The sequence below is a fragment of the Lygodium microphyllum genome, chromosome 11, assembly GCF_053477565.2.
Source record: "Lygodium microphyllum isolate KBCC chromosome 11, Lygodium_microphyllum_v1.1.10, whole genome shotgun sequence".
Taxonomy (NCBI): Eukaryota; Viridiplantae; Streptophyta; class Polypodiopsida; order Schizaeales; family Lygodiaceae; genus Lygodium; species Lygodium microphyllum.
This window is the reverse complement of record NC_141145.1, coordinates 118312990-118334857: the sequence shown is the minus strand read 5'-3', so window position 1 is coordinate 118334857 and position 21868 is coordinate 118312990.

Genomic DNA, 21868 nt, shown 5'->3' with positions numbered 1-21868 from the left:
ATGTCAAAACTTAATATGCACACCCGTTAGGTGCCCAAGAGTACATAATTTTTTTTTGGTGCAAAAAAAGCTAGAAAGTCTAGGTCCAAAGTTTGGTCTTTGTTGGGGCCATTTTCCTTGCCATGCAAGAATTTGGACCAAGACCTTCTTGGCCTTTTTTTGCACAAAAAAAACTTTTTTGCACTCTTGAGCACTTAATGGGTGTGCATATTAAATTTAATTACATTTTAATAAAAGATGGTGCCTTACAAGTATACAATGAATCATGTGTGTGACACTGCATGACACTGCATATAGATAGTTTTAGGTTTTTAAAGGGTTGAAAGTTCAATCTTCTTCTCATCTTTATCTATCTCTTTCACTCTTTCCTCCTCAAATTCCTCCTCTTCTCCATTCTTTTCTCCTTGGGCTTGCATGGCATACACCAAGCAAACCACTTGCCATAAACCTGTCAAGTCCTTATGTAGAGTGTCCTCTAGGGCACTCGCTATAGCACATACAATACTCTCTGAGACTCCATGTAGACCTCCATAAAAGAAGAAGAGACAATGGAGACTAGGTACTCTAGCCTTGTGAGAGATCAGGTGAATACAATGTGGGTATGAGCTCGTAATACCCAAGGCACCATTTCAAAAGATTGTTTGAGAGATCATGTGGGATTTTCCATGTACAAGCATTGGAAAGTTTTTGGATCAAGTGATAGATGGTCGAACACCATGAAAGTGGATGATTGTAGCAATGCAAGCCTTGCAAACAATGGCAGATGTATATCTCATCAACCTCTTTGACGATGAGCAGCTCTAGTAGCTATCCATGCAAATTGGGTCTCTATGTGATTAACAAAAATATGGACATCATTGTTTGTCATCAAGGCAAGGGACCCTGGTCTCATGGTACTTAGACGTGAGGTTTTTTTGTGTATCACCATGCTAAGTAAATCTTGAAAGCCACTACATTGTACAATATTCTTTGCATTGAATTGTATATTTATATTTATCTCTAGCATATTTATCTATTTTTTGTCTTTATTTTGAGTAAATTAAATTGTTGTGTTTATTTAATTGGCATGCTAGCTATTAACAAGTGTACTTTGATGCATACATCCACCACAAATTATCGTACTAGCATGAATTATATATGATCACATTGGTTGTAACCACACTTTATCATATTAAGATGAATTGTATACGATCGTATTATGGTTACATTACCATGTAGACAAGTAACACTCATATACCTAATTGGTTTTCAATTATGATACCTAAATGAATGACATGTTTATATAAAGGATTTGCATTACACTATTGTAACGTGCCCGCTTACTATCAGCTGTCCAAGCACGTTTTGACGGTCCATCGAGAAATGACGAATCCAAGCATCGCCGCCCGGCACTCCCATGGAATGTTTCAGGGTTTGCCGCCTAGGGTTTCTCGAGTCCCTCGCAACGGAACATTCGTGGCTGAACCCACTAGGATCGACCTGAAATTTGGGTTCCCAGTAGACAAAGTCTCCTGACAGCATCATAGCGTCGAGTTTTGGACATCCTACTTTAAGCAGAGATACCCAATCTGAAGCAAATCCATACCGCACTTGGTTCAAAGAGAATGGGAAACGAGAGGGATGCATCACTCAACCTCTTTGCTCGTAGGGCATTGTCCCATTCCAATCCCCTAAAACAACATAAATCGGGTTCTAACTTAACAATACCTAAAGGTCAACCGTCAGTAAAACTTTATGAGAAGCCTCCTAGTTCTCTGGGACCACTGTGCCACCATAGGACAGACCTGTCGGGGTTCATCCACTTCCCTTGATAGCTTTAGTTTTCTAATTAGGTCCTATCACATTTATGTGTGACATTCAAAATTAGCTTCCTTAATTAGGTCTTTTAGGAAACAAGGTTTGTTCGCATAATTTACAGCATCGACACACAAACAAAGTAGAAGAAATGTTGAAAAGAGATTCCTCTAGAGACTGAAGCCCTTTCTTTGACTCTATTCTATTGAGTACAGACAAGTTGGGTGGACCTAACTCCTTGTAGAGTAAATCTTGATGTACGTGAGAAGAGAAAAGACAAAAATCAAAGTCGAGAATAACTTAACAATAGAAGCCTCTTTTGATGCCCTTCGGGCACTCTTTAAATAATTCTCCATGGTGAATCAATGTTCCTTTCCGAGCCAGAACCGTCTTGGAACTATTGATGATGACATGCCAGAAAATGTAGTCTCATTGCCAATATTTAAGGGAAAGTAAAATAAAGACCCTAATCTTTATGTAGCTCAGCTCATGGTAGTGTGTGTAGCAAACAATGTCAGAACCCCTGAGCATTGGTTGGTGATATTTTGTGCCACTTTCAAAGGCATGGTATTTCAGTGGTATGAGAAACAAGCAGCAAGAACTCTTGGCATATGGGATAACCTTGAAGGTGGCCTTCCTCACTAAACTCAGGTGTGTGAAGGTTTTGAAGAGCGGATGTGAGAGGACTTTATGAACTTAAGTCAGTCCTCTAGTGAATAGATGGAAGCATATGTATTGAAGAGATGGACCAACTATCACTTGGATGAAGGTATCTAGACAGAGGTTTTTCTTAGAGACCTACAACCAAAAGTTTGTAAGTTTGTGGAGCTGGGGAGACAAGTTAGCCTACAAGTTATAGTGAAAGATACAAGATTGTATGATGAAGTTAAAGTAAGACCGTTGATGACCTTAGAAATACGAGTCTTACCTCTTCCCCACGAGGAATGGTATATCCACCAAATGTAGCCTGAGGGATTGTTCCCTACCCCTACCCTCAGATGCAAATAGTGCTACAATATAGTGCATGGAAATCACAGTTGCCATAGAAAGCAATGCCTCAAATGATGGTTCAACCACAAAAATAGTGGCCTCAAATAGTTTTCCCAATGGCAACTCAACAATAGTGGAACCCTACCAACTAGAACCAATAACTACCAATCCCAACAAGAGCTTTGAATCAAAATGAGAGAGCAGAGGACCCTCTAGATCAACCCAACCAATCCATGCAGTGATTACAAAGAATTTCCAAAGCCCTACTATGAGTACTCTAAGAGGAGAAAATTTGAAGGACTATTTGTCCAATTTAGTTGCAAGCATCAAGAAAGAGCTGATGGATGTGATTAGACAATAGCTACAAACACTGAAAGTGAACATCGCCAACATATCTAGCCATGTAGAAGATGAAAGAGATGTGTTGCGATCAAATAAATGGTCTGAAAAGTGATATCATGAAAATATTTAGCCACTAAATGTACCCAAAAACCAACTATCCCTAGAGCCTTATGTTTGTACTCTTTAAGGAAGAACCATACAAAAGACATTTGCTCTTTGAAGGAGATGCATGAATAAAGGAAGAAAGATGAAGAAGCAAGATTCAACTTCTTGGAATCCAAGATAACCACTCAAGATATTAGACCAAAGCCTATAGAGGTTGGTCCTCATTTCGGCCCAATGAGGTTTTTCTCTTGAAGTTACAAAGGATGATAGTCTAGCGATGACTAGAGATTAGAAGTGGTGTATTACGGATGTGCAGAAAAGGGACATGTCTCATCAAATTGTCTAAAACCTAGAAGATCCATGGATGACAAGCCTTTATGCACTCGATGCAAGGGAGAAGGCCACACTGAAAAAGATAATCCTAGTCTAGCTCTTGTGAAATCCAACCCATTGATAATCAACACAAGAACCAATAACCTACCTCCAACTTGGTGGAATTGGAAGTTCATGCAATAACACAGACCAAGAAAAGAAAACACAAAGTTCCAAAAGAGAATGTTCCCTCTACCAAAACGGTGAAGTTCAATCTTCCAAAAGAGAAATAAAAGAGTATAGAATAGAATATTATAGTGTAGAGTAGTTCAATGTCATAGAAGAATATAGAGATAGTTACAAAAATAGGACTAAAGGTCCAAGAGATAGAGGACAAAGAAGTAACCCTAGTGATAGAAGAAGTGCATATGTTCCTACTTCTAGAATAAAGAGGAAAAATAAAATTGGGTGTTGCTCCATTCCCCTAGCAAGCTCGTGGATCCCATCACAGAGTATGACTTGGTCAAAGACTTAGACACCTTCAAACCAAATCTAACATTCTAACAATTACTAATGATGTCCCCCCAACTGTCAAAAGAAATTTAAAAGTATATTGACAAGAAGACGTGGCTTAAGCTGCTCCTGTAGCTACCATTAAGATTAATAAAGCCTTAGAGTAGCCTGTGAAAGAAGTGGATGTGACTAATACCTTTCTGGATCCTAGAACTGGTACCTAGAGATTAGTGTGTGGATTGAAGTATGTTTTATTGTAGACGCATTGACTGAAGGAGGTTCATTATTGAATATAATTATGAATGTGACAATGAAGGATCTAGGCCTACAAGGCACATTTTCTTTGCTGACATCACATAATACACTACACACTTGCACTTGGAGAGCACGATGGGGGGGTTCTTACAATGGAAGCATCCAAGGCTTCCAAGACCAATAGCTGACATTCCAACAGTCAGTATGGTGGTACTGAGTTTACCTGCATGGCATGCATTTGGACTTGATTAGTGTGATTTGCTTGCGATAGGGTACTAGAACCATGTCATGTGACTTTGCAATCACTTTAATGATAGTGGAGTGAATAAAGAATCTTGCACCTGTCCATGCCACCTTGTTTGGGGAGCTAAAAATTGACATGCTAGTACAATCTCTATTGGGACACTCTAGCTCTCCAATACATTTTCTTCGGCGAACAGTACTGAGGAATGCCATTGATGTTGACGTGGGCTTTGTCCAGCAATGGCCATTGTACTTTTGCTCCATACCCTCCATTTGGTACACAGATCGGACGCTCTATGCGCGCGTAGTGAGCGCCGAAAGGTCCCCAAGAACAAAAGAACTCTACTTTTGCACAAAGAACAAGGAAGAAAGCTTGCATGACATAAAGCAAGAGACTAATTGGGTACAATTTCCCCCCATGCCTTGTGTGAGCGCTCCACAAAGCATGTATTTGATATATTATTCATCTCCAAGCTAAAAAATAGCCCAATTTACAATTAACACGCTTTAGATTTTGTGTTTGCTTTTGTCCCACTAAAGAATTAAAGCTATTAGGCACCCAAGGAGTCGGGCGGTATCCAAATACAATGTCCAATACAAATATTTAAATCGTGCGCCCATGTGTATACAAAAATAATAAATAAATGTCAAGCGCTTCAATAAATAAGCGCGTCAAAATATTGGCGCCATGCCTAAGATACGCGCCCATAAAAAATAATAATAATTAGAATACACACTATCCTCCAGTGCTTCCCAATGCCACCGCTGCCTGCTCTACACATCAACTAAAGCATTCACAATTGTTAGAAAATAATAAAATTAAACCGACAAAAGTGAATACCTAGCAGACTTCAGCTACAAAATAAATAAATTGGTTAGAACTCAATCCTAAACTTAGTTTATTACGAGTGTGCACTCTAAACTCATAAACATCTATTAATTTAAATATGTATTTTGTGGAATCACCCGCTATGGAATCACCCACTTGCACATTAAATTAACAAGATGCTCGAAAAGGACAGGAGTCCCCATCAAATTTTCGCACAAGGAATCCACCTTGTGTATGAGCCCCGACAATAAATAAAATTTTATAGAATCCACTACAAAACCTCACGGAATCCACCATGGAATATGCCTCCTGGTATCATACCCCCGGGGTGGAATAGCAATTGTCCTAAATTGCTATTAGCTCAATGTGGAGCCAACAGTGTGGGGTAAGCACTTAGGTCTCAAGCGTGCATCCATTGGGCCTCTTCAACAGGATGATTTTTAAACGTAACCAAATATCTAGAATATCTACAGCCAGTTCTAGTGGTCATAAAGTCAGTATCTAGAATAGTTTCATTTTCAAGGATTTCAGTTTCTTCTTCTAGCAAAGGAAGGTTTTCATATACAGGGTGTACAGGTAATTGTCCTTTAAAAGGTCGTAATAAACTGATATGAAAAGTATTGTGAATTTTTCAATGTTGTGGCAATTCTAGTTTAAATGCATTGTCATTGATTTTGTGAATGATCTTGAAAGGTCCATAAAATCTAGGGGCTAATTTTACAACAAGGTGTTTGTCAACACTTTGTAATCTTTACTTTTCAATTCATAACCAAACATAATCATCAACTTTGAAACTCATAGCTTTTCTTTTATTCTTGGCTTGTTTTGTGTATGATTGCTGGGCTTTGGCAATCATATCTTTAACTTCATCAAAAATAGTAGCATGCATGTTAGCAATATCATCAACAGCTTGAACTTTGTTTGACAATGATGTAACAAGTGTAGGTAATCTATATCCATAAATAATTTCTGTTGAGAATCAACAATCACACTCACTCAAACAGCCTCTTTGTATGGAGCTTCAGGGTCAAGGATATGCAGGCTAACTTATCCCATATGCACAATGGTGCCTACTGCAGTTTCCTACTTTCCTATAAAGCATTGTACTTGCTTCCTTTTCTTAAGGCAATGATTGTACTCTTTTCTTTTCAGTGAAGTGTCAATGTCATTGTCCACAAACACAAGACTGTGTTTATGAGTCCAAGTCTCAATCTTGGAACCTAATTCACTTGTGTAACAAATAGTGTCTTTTTCATCATGAGTCCACACTTCTCCTTCCATACTCCATAGCTTCCGCCTTTGCCATGCGCTGAATCTGTTCGAGCTACCTGTGCGCACCATACTGCCAGGGATCTTGACGATTTTCATAGGGCTTTGATAGCCCATGAAGTCAGCTTCCTAGGCATGTAAAAAATTTTGAAAATGATCAAGTATAGCTCCTGCAATGTTGAAAAAACTAGGCCCCTGTCTCAGAAACCCTAATTCCACCATAGCCAAAATTTCTCAAGCTTTTTTTTCTCAAATTTTCTCTCTCCTGACACTCAACCCAAGCCTATGTCACTCTAATCCATTGACCCAGCATCAAATCAAGGAGGGGAAGGACCTGAGAAGATTGAAGAACGACCGAACGATCTCGAACAAGAAGAATCAAACTCAACATCAACACTGACATAGTGTGTTTTCACACTGTCACTAACTGTGTCTCTTGACACACTGCATTCTGCTCTTCTACTGATAAAATCTCAGAATTCTGGTGTTGATTTGCTACTGATCTTGCAACCTTAACATGGGAAAAGACTCTCCAAATGCTCGATTCAAAGGAGTCGGGTTTCACACCTGGCAAATCCGCATCAAGCTCATCTTGATGAAAAAGGGTCTCTGGGCCATCACAAATGGCAAAGAGAAGAAACCTCGGGACGCGGACCTTGCAACTACTTGGCAAAAGAATGATGACAGAGCCTAGGCCATTATCAAACTGGAGCTAGACGATAGTTATATCCACCATGTGGATAACTGTGAGACCTCACAGGATACATGGAAAAGACTTGACACCCTGTTCGGTGCACAATCTAAATCATCAAAGTATGGTCTCCTGATTGAGTTCTTCAGGCTTGAAATGAAGTCCAGCACATCACTTGCCACACATCTCAATTACATGGAAGGACTCCTAACCCAACTTGCAGGAATCAACATTAAAATGGATGAAGATGTTTGCATCGGTGTTCTACTTAAGAGTTTGCCTCTTGAATATAATAATGTATCAACAACTTTAATCAACATGCCAAATCCTGAACTTGTTGATATCCAAGCATCTCTGTTAGAAGAAGAAAAGAAACTTAAAAGCAAAGAAGAGCCTAGCACTTCAAAGGATGAACAAATGTTATATGTAAACAATAGATACAAAGGTAAAAAGGAACCGCTCTTCTGTGACTTCTGCAAAAGGACCGAACATACTGAAAAGTTCTGTCATGATAGGAAGAGGTCCCAAAAGGCCTATCTTGTAGCTGTAAAAGAAGAAGAAGACCATGGACCAGAAGATGAAGATGAAGATGAAGATGAAGACCACCAGGATCGGAAGGACAAGACTCATCAGCCCTTCTACTCTCATAACTCTGATAGATTGTTTTAAAAGCCTTGTACTACCTTGCCCTAATGCTTCCTGCCATAAGCTTTGTAAACTCCTTATGTAACTTGGCATTACAGTCCTTGTACACTTTGTGAGGCCCCTGTTACAGCCTCTGGATGTCCACCATGTTTATGGTACCCACACTTAGCCTTTTCTGCGAGACAGCCTCTGGTGTTTTGCCATGTTTGTGGTATGCCCACACTTTGCAGGTGGTTTTCATTACAGCCTCTACACACTTTGTGCCTTTCTAGTTGTGATTGAGGAGGGGTGTTGAGAATCAACAATCACACTCACTCAAACAGCCTCTTTGTATGGAGCTTCAGGGTCAAGGATATGCACGCTAACTTATCCCATATGCACAATGGTGCCTACTGCAGTTTCCTACTTTCCTATAAAGCATTGTACTTGCTTCCTTTTCTTTAAGCAATGATTGTACTCTTTTCTTTTTAGTGAAGTGTCAATGTCATTGTCCACATACACAAGACTGTGTTTATGAGTCCAAGTCTCAATCTTGGAACCTAATTCACTTTGTAGTGTCTTTTTCATCATGAGTCCACACTTCTCCTTCCATCCTCCATAGCTTTCGCCTTTGCCATGCTCTAGATCCCGCATTTTTCACAATTTCAAATGGTGCTTTCTATGTAGCTGTATGTGGTGTGTTATTGTATGCAAATTGAAGTAAATGTAAATGTGTATCCCATGTTTGTGGTTTTGAAATTGTGTATGCACGCAAAAGATCTAATATGGTACTATTAGTAGCTTCTGTTTGGCCATTTGTTTCAAGATGAAATGCAGATGAAAAATCAATCTTTGTTCCTAAATTAGCAAACAAAGTAATCCAAAAATTATTGCAGAATCTAGAATCATGATCATAAATAATAACTTTTGGCAAACCATGACTAGTGAAAACACTTTTCAAGAACAATTGAGAAATTTGAGATGCAGTTAATGTTTTCTTGCATGGAATGAAATATGCTTGTTTGCTAAACCTATTAACAATAGTCCAAATCATGTCATGATTAGCTTTAGTATTAGGTAAACTAGTGATAAAATCCATTGAAATCTGTTCCCATGGTCGTTCTGGAATTGGTAAAGGCATTAATAAATCATATTGTTTACCATGGTGTCTTTTAACTCTGACAAATTAAGCATTCAGATACAAAGTTAGATACATCAGTTTCCATGTGTGGCCAATAAAAATCTTCAATCAGTGTACACAAAGTAGAAATAATTCCTCTATGGCCTTGGTATGGGGGACAATGAAATTCATGCAAAACAAATGATCGAAATGGAACAGTCACACATAATCTTTTTTCATAAAACATAAATCCATTAGTGTAAGACAATGAATCAATAGGAATCCAATTATTTGCAACTAGTTTATTCCAATCAGCTTGAAAAGTAGGGTCTTGATCATAAGTGTCTTTCATAGGGAGAAGAGAGTCAAAAGATATCACATAAATATTATGAATAGTCAATCTTCTACTTAAAGCATCGACAACAACATTCTCTTTTCTGAGTTGATATTGTATGAGTGGATGAAAACTTTGATTTTTAATGTCTCTAAATTCAACTTTCATTCCACTACAGAGGGGAAGATATTTAGTTCTGAAGGTATCAAAACTCATTCTTCTAAGGATCGCCGTAGTGCCATTGTCTTGATAATACCAACTTCAAAGGGTTTCAATAGCATAGGTTGTGAAGAATACTCTACCTACTAACTTCCCGTCGATTACCAGTTAGACAAATAGAAGTTTTTAGTGCCTCAAGCATCCCACGTATCTTGCTATTGAGCATCCAAAAACAAATGCCAACTCTTTTTCTTCTTATTCTTGTGAGCTTCAACTAACCACGACTCTTGAAGCTTCTTTAAAAACTTCCACTTGATGATATGTTTAAAGTCTTTAATGAAGTCCAAATATCCCATGGATGGTCATTCTCTTTGTTTCTACTTTGTTCTTCAATTTTGTGGGAAACAGTTGGCTAAGTGATACAACTTTCTATGGCTTCAAAAGAGATTGTGGGATCAGTTTATCACATAGAGCTCGCATCAAGATAGTGACATGCTTCTGCCATTGAGGTATTCACTTCTTGTAGAAAGTGGCTTTGGCAATAAAGATCTCTAATTCTTCAATAGTAGTAGGAATTCTACAATCTTCCATTGATTTTTTTCCTCTTCAACAGTGCTACTTCTTTCATTTTCAGCTTCTATTGGTGCTCGTTGATGGCAATTTTTCATGGTTATGCACCAAATACATGCAGCCCCAAGAGAAACACTCGGGGAAGTTACTATGTGTGTATTCTCTACATCACATGCGTTCAAGGGCTATTTATGAATATCATTATCTATGATTTTTTCCTAAATAAAACATAACCCTTTTCTATTCAATTAGTAAATAACACCTTTACATTACACCCTTCTGTGTATAGAAAATGTATAAAAATGGTATTTTAAAAATACATTTTTTTGAACCCATGCGATGCACACATATATTCATGAGAAACTTACCTAAAAAGGAACACCAATAAATAGGGATTTTACCATTAAAAAAACTATTTTTTCACACCAACAAGCACGTTCTTCATATTTTAAACAACTATAAGAAGAAAAATCATATCAATCTTTACAAATCTTCACACATAATCATATAACAAATCTTCCATAGATTTATCACAACAAATCTTCAACACATTCTTCATATTCTTCATAAAAACCATTAGATAACCATAATGACACAAAAGAAATATCAACTTTGAATGGAATTTATCACATAGTAATAACCTTTCATCATCTTCATAGTCTCTCTCATTGTTCCTCATATAAAATTGGATATCTCTCATCCTCTATCTCTCTCACACATGTTCTCTCTCAATATTAAATTATAATTATAATGAATAATAGTACATTATAATTACAATGAATAATATTTAATAACTCTCTCTTAGTCCTTGAGAGCTCACTACTATCAATATCACTATAGTCTTCATGTCAAGTCTTCTTTAGCTACTTCTTCTACTTCTTTGACCTATTTTAAGCTTGTATTCTTACTCTTCCAAAATTGCAAAACATTTCCCAATCTAAACATCCATCCATCAAAATAGATATAAAAGAAAATAACGTCTTACAAAGTAGAGACAAAGGCTCTATAGAACATTACATAGGGTCAACAGAAGGCATAAAAACTATAGAGCTCAAACCAAAACCACTTCAAAATATCCAAATCCATTCAACATATTCTCAATAATTCCTCAAAATACTCATTCACAATCCCAACCTTTCAAACAGAAAGAAAATAGATCAAAAGAGAGGCAAAACAAATCCTATCAAAACTAAACAGATATATTACAAAACCTATTAGAGCATCATATCTCAACCAAAAACCATCATGAGCTTCTCAAACATACTCAACCTACCCCAGCACATTCCAAAACACTTCCAACTCAACAAAAATCAATCAATATACTCTCAAAATCAACCATTTAGCTCACAAAAACAACAAAAAACCAGCCCAAAAAAACAAGTCAATTCAGTCCTCAACACTCCATCTACATATTTTAGTATTTTCCCCCTCAATTGGTTAGTATCAACTCTAGTTTTGATTTGTAGATACAAAGATGAAGAGGGTGGAGCCAAAATAATTTATTGACATGACCTCAAATTAATTGGCCTGTGATTCCAGGGGTTGACATACTCCTATACAAGCTTATTAGAATTATTTGCAATTTGCCCAAATCTATCATCAATCTACTGATCCTTCAGTTAGATTAATTGCTCATTTTGCTTGGTACCTAATGTACATGCATCGATATTCTCATAATGATTAGAAGAACATACCAAAAGTGTGCATGAATACTAATCTGGATATTGATCCGCATTAGTTGGATATCTTGTATTTTAATGCTCTTTGTCTTTTGAGCATATAACTTATCATTTTGGAGAGGATGTGCTATTTGCAAATCTTTAAAATTCACCCAAGACATTTATAGATGAATCCCTTTCCATGAATAGGTTTTGAAATCATTTGGCCTCCTTTAAAAGAGAACATCTTCATTAATGGTTTCTTTATGGATGTAATTGGTGGATTAAGCTTTAGTAGAATCTCTTTTCCTTATCCCTTATTAGGGTATCGTTTAGATTTTTTTGTGTTATGTGTTAGTGTGTGCATGTGTTTGATTTGTGTTCTTCTAGAAAAATGGTTTGAGAAAGCGAAAAAAATTGAAGTCGTTGATTTATGGATTTGGTTAAAGTTTTAAAGACTTGTGAAGGAATGTTTTCCTCTCATCAATATTTTTAATAGATTCAGATTATTTTTGAAATTGATGAAGTCAAGGTTGATTTGTGGATATATTGATTGATTCAATTTTGAGATAGAAGTGTTGAGATAGTTTTCGGGCTTAGTATTCTTCCTTGTTTCAAGGTCGCAAAGGCCCTCCCTAATTAAGTGTGGGGATATGTTGAGGGCTAAATTGATTTGTTTTTTGGGCTGATTTTTGTTGTTTTTCTAAGAAGAATGGTTGATTCTAAGAGTTTATTAATTTATTTTGGATGTGTTGGAAATTTTTTGAGGAATATTGGGATGGGTTCAATAGGTTTAAGAAGCTCATGATGATTTTTGGTTGAGATATGACGATTTGATAGGTTTTACGATATGTTTATTTGGTTCTGATAGGGTCTATTTTGCCTTTCTTTTGATATGATTACCTTTTGTTTGTGAGGTTGAGATTGTGAATGAGACTTTAGAGAAATGATTAAGTATGTGTTGGAAGGTTTTGGATGAATTGAAGTGGTTTTGGTTTGAGTTTATGGTTTTATGTCTTTTGTAGACCTTATGTAGTGTTTTGTAGAGCTTCTATATTTGTTATGTGAGCCTTTGTTTACTTTTTTATGTGTTCTAATGGATGGATGTTTAGATTGGGAAAAATTTTACAATCTTATAAGAGGAAGAATACAATATCAAAATGTATTGAAGAAGCAAAAGAAGCAGCTAATGAAGACTTAAACTGAAGACTGGAGTGACAGTGACAATAGTGAGCTTCTGATCTAGTGACTCTTCATATTAGGCATTGGGAGGGGTATCCATGACCAAGAGAGTATTATCGAGAGTAATTATTTTTTATTCCAATATACTATTGAGAGAGAGCATATGTGAGAGAGATAGAGTATGGGAGATAGCCAATTTTCTATGAGAAACCACATTGTCTCTACATGAGAGAAAGACTACGAAGATGATGAAATATGAATACTATGTGATGAATTCCATTTAAAGTTGATATTTTCTTTTTGTCATTTTGGTTATTTGATGGTTTTCATGAAGAATATGTTGAAGATTTATTGTGATAAATCTGTGGGAGATTCACTATATGATGCTACATAAAGATTTGTGAAAATTGGTTTTTCTTGTGGTTGAACATGCTTGTTGGTGTGACAAGATTGATTTTCTTGTAGTATTTTTCCGTTTTCTTGGTGTTCCTCTTGAGGCTCTACCAGATCATTGTAACCTTCATCATCATGTTCGATCTAAAGAAGGCTAATACCATGTGAACTAGCGATGACTCTCTCTCCAACTCTACCATCACCTTCAAATGCATTACCTCCGCCCTCCCCCAAGCATTAGAGAACTATGAAACCTTCCACCATGGGCCAATTATTGACAAGTGTGAGAAGGAGAGGTGATTTTTTTGGATTGTGAGTGAGAGGAGGGATGGGAATATCCCTTCCCTAAGGCTATAAAGCCTTAGTGCTTTAGCATTCGGGGGGTTTCCCAAACAAGAGAGAGAGAGAGAGAGAGAGAGAGAGAGAGAGAGAGAGAGAGAGAGAGAGAGAGAGAGAGAGAGAGAGAGAGAGAGAGAGAGAGAGAGAGAGAGAGAGAGAGAGAGAGAGAGAGAGAGAGTAGTGGAAGAGGAGAAGAAGAGAGGAAAAAAAGAAGAGGGATGTAGAGAGTAAGAGAAGGGAAGGAAAAGAATAGGTGAAAGTGGGGAAAGAAGGAAAAGAAGAGGAGATAGAAGAGGGAGGTGAAGGAGAATAGGGGTGGAAAAGAAGAGGTAAGGAAGAATAAGAAGAAGATAAGGAAGAGAGAGAGGTAGAAGGAGAAGAGGAGAAGAAAGAAAGAAAGAAATAGAGGAGGAGAAGAGATGAGGGAAGAAAGAGATAGAGGAGGAGAAAGGAAGAATAGAGAAGAAAATAAGAAGAAGAGAAGATAGTGGGGGAAGGAAAAGAAGAGGAGATAGAAGAGAGAGGTGAAGAAGAAGAAGAAGAAGGTATAGAGAAGATGAGTAGAAAAGAAAGAGGGGACAGAAGTAGAAACATGCATAAGAGGAACTAGACATGGAGGACTACTCAACAAAGAGATCAAGTACAAGGATGGCTTTGTGATGACACTTCAAGTCCATTACACCATCAAGGGAACTCCCATCATGCTCCACATGCTCAAAGGATGATATAGTTAGAGCATTATATCCATAGGTACAATGCATGCTTTATACCACGGAGCTATATGGACCAAGAACCTATTAACTCATTTTTGCATTTTTCCCATGTTATGTGCCCATTAACTAATCCAAAGGCAACCATGATAGGCTTGATCCCTTGATAGAGTATGAGTGAATAGTGAAGGTGCTTATAAAGCCTTTCATGCCCTAGACATTGAGATCTAATATTGAGAATGTACTCCAAGTTGAAGAGCTTCAAGAAGACCTCAAAGATCTCATCATGCTAGGTAATGAAATATTTGTTATGGATCCACTTATTGAACTACATGTGAGCATCCATAGCAAGTGGTATTAGGAATGTCTTGGATGTAAGGAGATGAAGAGAGAGTTTATGAAATGAAATAATGAAACCAAAAGTTAAACTAAGTCTATCTTAAAAATCCTAACTTTTAAAACAAAAATCCTATTCACACATGATTTTAACTTACGTTTTCAACTAACTTCTTTCAAAATTTAATATGCATGTATCAATGTTCAAAGTGATACTTGCTCACTATATCACCTAATCTCAATTGGGAGTCCCCCCTCTCTCTCCCCCCTCCCAACATATGGGCATACATGTACGCATTATTGTATTTTAAAAAAAAAGTGTATATATGTTTTTTTACACGTATGAGAATACTTACATAGTCTATTAGCTAAATTTAAAGAGGTACATTTTTTCCCTCCTCATTAATGAAGGTTATTATGTATGCTTCTTATCTCAATTTAAAAATACATGTGTACATGTTTGAAACAAATAAAATTAGCAGAGGTATCTCTTCTTTCTCAATGGATATTTTGGATGCATGCATCTTTTTTTAAACATAAGAATATGCATAAAAATGTTTAAATAATTTTGAATAAATTATGTGAGTACATGACCAGTTGGAAAATAATAAATACTTAGAAGATTGCATGTGTCGGGTACTGCAAAGTACTTATATTCTTTTAGTCAAAATTACAAGTACTTTGCATTCTTTTGTAAGCGTAGAACATTGCAAAGTACTTGTATTCTATTGCAAGCATATGATATTACATTCAATTTGAACTAAAAGTTAGTAAGTGTATTCTCCATTAACGTCATGATTTCTTAATGCATTATACACAAGGGCCGATTGTCCTCTATTACTACGTACCTGAATGAGAACCCCTCATCAGTGGTGGCAGGATTGAGTGGTCCATCGAGAGACTTTTTCTAAGTGAGATTGCTTGGTACTCCTTAGAAAAACACAGGATTTGTTGCCTTGGCTCTCTTGAGTCCACTTCATAACAATGGAAGAATTTGGCCATAACTCATAAGGATCGACTTAAATCTAAGTTCCTAGTTTGGCACTAAGGTCACCCAATGGCTTGGTCCTTGAGCCACTACACCTGCAAGTTAACTTAACCTGAAGCAAATCAATATCACACATGGTTTATGGTATGTGAGAAACAAGGAGTGATACATGTCGACCCCTCTATGTATAGGGTATAGTCTCAACTCTATTTCTCCTAAAGCAATATTGATCACCCATCCATATTATGGATCCATTGAGCATCTTGCCCTCCTACTTTTCTCAGGAGTCTGTTTTAGTTATATAATTATCCTAAGACACTTACATTTGACATGCAAAGATAGCTTCCTTAATTATCCATTATCACTTAGAGTTTCTTCACATAATTTATTGCCATATATACAAAGACAATGTCAAACAATCCTTTGAAAGTAGTTGCAAAATAATGGATTCATCTCACACCTTCTACAAGTTATAATGCCAATCCAACATTCCATTCCTTAATCCGAGACTCATGTGCAATCTCAAGCACGCAATCTACCAATCCACCCTTATCTAGCATCAGGGTCTTCTAGGAAGTCCACCATCTTGGGTCATGTAGGGGTTAGGCAATTCCTAGGAGCATAAGGGGTTTACTAGCCAAGAGCTCCTTTTTAGCACCCTCACGTCCTCCTATCAAATGGTTCCCTATGGAGAGACCTCTCATATTTAGGGTCATTCCTAACCTCCAACATGGTCAAACAACCCTTTGGTGAAGGGCTCTTGCCACTAACTTTGGGGGTAGTTTAGTGCATAATCAGAATTTTTTCTATGAGGGCACAATAACTTTGTATAAATACAAAATCAAGCAATCAACTTATCAATAATAACTAGGAAAAACAATCATTTTATCTTGGAACCTAATTCACTTGTGTGATAATCATTAACTATAGTCAATGTAATCATGAGTTTTCTCTTTCTCTTCCATCCACCATAGCCATGCTCTAGATCCATCTTTTTAACATGGCATTAGAGCTCAGCTGAGCATGGCTTAGCTCTCCTCTTTGCTTCTCCGGTTTCTTTTCATCTTTGGTCAACTTAGTCCTAGCTCATGATCTCATTTCTTCATTTAAATCTTACACTCACTATTTGCCAGCCATAGCCAACACGACTTGCAACACTTTGAGCTTTCATAACTCTCTCTATAGGCCATATCTCAGCTTAGTTTCTTATGGATATTGCTATATAGTCCAATACACTTATCTATATTACTTTATAGATCAACACTACGTGCTCTATCTATCCAGTATTTTAAAAATTTCAGCTAGCTGTTGTTGCTTGATCTGTGTGCTGACAGCCTCTCATACGATCTGTGCCACTCAACCTGCTTGTGTTTCACCCTACGCATATAGGGATTTTGAAGGCCTACACATATGCTACTTCCCACATAAATATTGTGGTAAATGATCCACTATGGCTATTGCACAAAACAAAAAACCAATCTGTCCTACAAACCCTAATAGAGATTCCATAGTTACCAAGATCAAGCTCTTTTTCACTCCAATTTCTCACTGTTCCCAACTCAAGAAACCCACCTAAACTCCTCCTAGCACAATGAGGGTCCCACCACTCTGATCTGACTTAGCACTAAAGTTTCTAGCAAGATTTTCCCATCAAACTAGCAAGGAGGCGAGATCTTGGAAGATTTGGAAGACCAAAGAAGATTCAAGCATAGTGTTTATTGACACTCATCTAGTAGTTCTTGTCGCTTGTGTCCTTTGACACAATCAACTCATTTTCTAATTCGGTTTGGATTTTTGGTGACGATTTGCTACTATTCCAGTCACTCAACATGGGCAAAGACTCTCTGACATGTCGCTTCAAAGGAGTTAGGTTTCACACATGGCAAACACGCATAAAGCTTATCCTAATGAAGAAGGGCCTATGGGCCATCGCAACAAACTAGTAAAAAAATGATGACAAGGCTTGAGTCATCATAAAGCTTGAGTTGCTACATTCATCATGTGGATGCCTATGACACATCCCATGACACTTGGGATAGATTGGACACATTGTTTGGTGCCCATCAAAGTATTCTAAGTATGGATTGCTAATTGAATTCTTTAGGCTAGACATGAAGCCTAATACATTCGTGTCATCTCATCTAAACTACATAGAAATTCTTCTAAACTAGCTTGCAAGAATAAATTTGAAAATGGATGAAGATATATGTATTGGTGTCTTGTTAAAAAGTTTGCCTCCATATTATGAAAATGTTTAAACCACCTTAATCAGTATGCCAACCCTAAATTGGTTGACATTAAGGCTTCTCTATTGGAAGAAGAAATGAAGATTAAAGGTAAAGAAGAAACTGCAAAAGATGAACAATTGTTGTATGTCCATAACAGGAACAAAGGTAAAAAGGACAAGTGACTTTTGCAAAAGGACCGGACATATTGAGAATTTTTGTCATGCTAGAAAGAGGTCTCAAAAGGCCTATCTTGTAGTAGTGAAAGAACAAGAAGACCATGGAGCAAAAGAAGAAGAAGACCATCAGGCATAGAAGGACAAGCCTCACCAATCCTTCTATTCCCAATTTTTTGATAGACTTTTTTGAAGCCTTCTATAACCTTGCCCTAATGCTCTATCATAAGATTTGTAAACTCCTCATGTAACTTTGCACTATATCCTTTGTACACTTTGTGAAGCCCCTGTTACAGCCTCTAGATGTCCACCATATTTTTGGTACCGACACTTAGCTTTGTTTTTCGACAATCTCTAGATGTTACCATGTTTGTGGTGTGCCCACACTTTGCAAGTGGTGACTCACTAAAGCCTCTACACACTTTGTGCCTTTTTGGTTGTGATTGAGGAGGGGTGTTGAGAATTAGGCAATCATACCCAGTGTAGCCTCTTTGTATGGAGAAGTTGGGCTAAGGATATGCAAGCTTGTTCAATCCCATAAGCATAGTGGTGGAAACTGCTACCTATGCTAAAGCTTTAAATCATTGTACTTGCCTATCATTTCGAATGCAATGCCATAGTACTTTTTTCCTTTCACTCAAGTGTCTGTGTCATTTCCTACGCATAGAAGCTTGTGTTTATGAGTCCAAGCTTCCATCTTGGAACCTAGTTCACTTGTGTGACAATCGTTAACCATTATCAATGTAATCATGAGTTTTCTCTTTCTCTTCCATCCACCATAGCCAGGTTCTAGATCCATCTTTTTGACAGTGAGGGCAACTAGAATGAAGTGGAACCCAAGAATAAGAATTAGATCTAGACGAGCACTTGGGGATTCCTTGCAATGTGTAGATTGGATGGGAGTTCCCTTAATTGCATGGTGGATTTGAAGTGTTGTCACAAAGTCATCCTTGTACTTGATCTCTTCATCTAGTAGTCCTCCACATCTAGTTCATCTTTCGCATGTTTCTACTTCCTCTTTCTTATTCTACTCTTCTTATCAATCTCTTCTTCTTCTTCACCTCTTTCTTCTATCTCCTCTTCTTTTCCTTTCCCAACTATCTCCTCTTCTTCTTATTTGCCTCTCTATTCTTCTCTTCTCCTCCTCTATCTCTTTCTCTCTTCTTCTCTTCTCCTTCTACATCTCTATCTTCCTTCTCTTCTTCTTCTTCCTCACCTCTTCTTTTCCTCCCTTTTCTTCTTCACCTCCCTCTTCTATCTCCTCTTCTTTTCCTTCTCTCCCTACTCTCTCCTATTCTTTTCCTTCCCTTCTTCTCCCTACTCTCTACCTCCCTCTTTTTTTTTTCCTCGCTTCTCCTCTCCAACTACCTATTCCTCTTTTTCCTTCCCCCCTCCTCTCTCTCTCTCTCTCTCTCTCAACAACATTTGAGAAATAAAAAAAGAAACCCCCAAATGCTAAAGCATTTAAAAGGATTTATAGCCTTAGGGGGAGGGTTATTTACACCCCTCCTTCTCTCACTCGTTGTGATTCAAATAAAATACCTCTCCTTGTGCTTGGCCAATGGCAAAGGATTTCATAGTTTTGTGATGATGGGGGAAGGGGATGATGCATTAGAAAACAATTCATCACTAGTTGACATGGTCTTAGCCTTATTTAGATCCAAGAGGATGATGAGGGCAATGACGAGTTGGCATACACAGGTGAGTGTTTGATTAATTTTAAAAATTTAAAGCTTTTTAAACCTTAATGAAATTCCCTCCCCCTCAAGCTCCCATTCACATGGATGAGGGGGAGAATATTACATTCTCTCCCCCTTAGAGAAATCAAGATGTCCTCATCTCGAGAGAACTTAGGGGTTATTAGTTCTTAGCAAAAGTTGTGTCATGAAACTTGTTGATTAGGACCCACCACACTTCAGTTGCACTGTTGTGATTAAGTACAAGCACTCAAATGATAAAGCAATACAATAATTGCAAATACAATGTAGAATAGCCATTGCAAGGTAGTTTTATTACAAGTACAAGGCTTATTACCTCTTGGAAATATCCCTTTGAGGGTTTCTAATCATCTTCTAGGGTTTGAGTGGGCTCTAGAGGTTCACCAATGTTTGGTTCTTGAGGAAACTCGAATGTAGAACTTATGTGGCTTCGCTTTGTTGTTAGTTCCTCATCTTCTTGTTCTGATTTGAGGTAGTAGGTAGCTTGGATATATCCTAGATTATTGTTGCAAAGAAAGCATTGGGATATCTCTTTTGAATGTACCCTATCATGCCACACTCATAACAATTCTTTTTGTGGTTCTTTGAATCATCATAAACTTCTTTAGTGTCTATTATGAAATAATCATCTTCAAGAAGTTGGTCTCCATTAGGCTTAATCAAAGCTTTGGCTTGTATATGGGTGTCCTGCAAGTTAGTTAGCCTTAGGGCTCTTAGATGAGTGTCAAGAGGTTGATTTAGTCCATGGCAGAATTTGACCACCTGTTGGATAATATTCATAGCTTGTGGCATATATTTTTGCAGTGTCTTAAATTGGAAATAATAGACATCTAGACTTAATCCTAGCTAGCACAAGGAAAAGAACTTGTTCATCTTGATGGTGTGATAGGAAGGCGGCAAGTACCTTTGTCTTATAGCCCTCTTGATATCCTCCTAGCTTACAACCAATTTGCTAGTAGTGTTATCTCAACATCACTACTTTCACGATAATCATGCCTCACCTACTAGCCTTAGCTTGGCAATCATGGACAATATCAAAATAATTTTCAAGGGTTTCAATCTAGACTTCATCATCACTCTCAACATTGGATCCTTTTTCGATGATCTCAGGCAACTTTACTTACTTCAAGAGGAAAATGAATAAGTTAGTGGCATGGTTTAGTGATCCATCCAAAGAATTTTTCTATTAAAAGCAATGCCACTTGGTACTCCTTGAAATAACATGGGTTTGTTTACCTAGGCTCTCTTGAGTCCACTTTGCAACAAAAGGTTTCCTACATAACTCATAAGGATCAATGTAACGTGTCCACCTGTCGACTTGTAGGACACGTCTTAGCAGCCCATCGGGAAGAGAGTCCAAAAAGCACCGCCGGGCACTCCCATGGAATGTCACAGGGTTTGCGATCTAGGTCTTCCCAAGTCTACCATGAAGTAGAAGCATTCCGGCCGTTCCCACTTAGGATCGACTTGAATCAGGGTTCCTCTAATGGTCAAGTTCCTCAGAGGTAGCTAGCATTGAACTACTTTACGCAGAAACATCAGGGTCGAAGCAGATTTATATAGAACTGGTTCAAGGAGAATGGGAAATGAGAGGGATGCGAAGCTCGACCTCTCTGCCCATAAGGCATAGTCCCATTCCGTTCTCCTAAAACAGTATAAATCGAGACTCTAGCTTTCTAGATTCTAGGTCATTGTTACCTTGCTGTCAACTTCTTTGAGAAAAGTTCCTGGCCAATCGGGACCACCCTTTCGTAGGACGGAACCATGGCCACATCCACCGCACTTTCCTCAGGTTTGCTTTAGTTATCTAATTACCTATCACATTTAGTTTGGCACACAAATATAGCTTCCTTGATTAGCCATTTCATCACTGGTTCCTTTACATAACTTAAACACTGACATAGAAAAAAATGTCAAGTAAGTTATTTTTCAACAATCGATCTTATTTATCAGTCTTTGGAATACATCATATAATCCAGCTCGAAGGCTAATC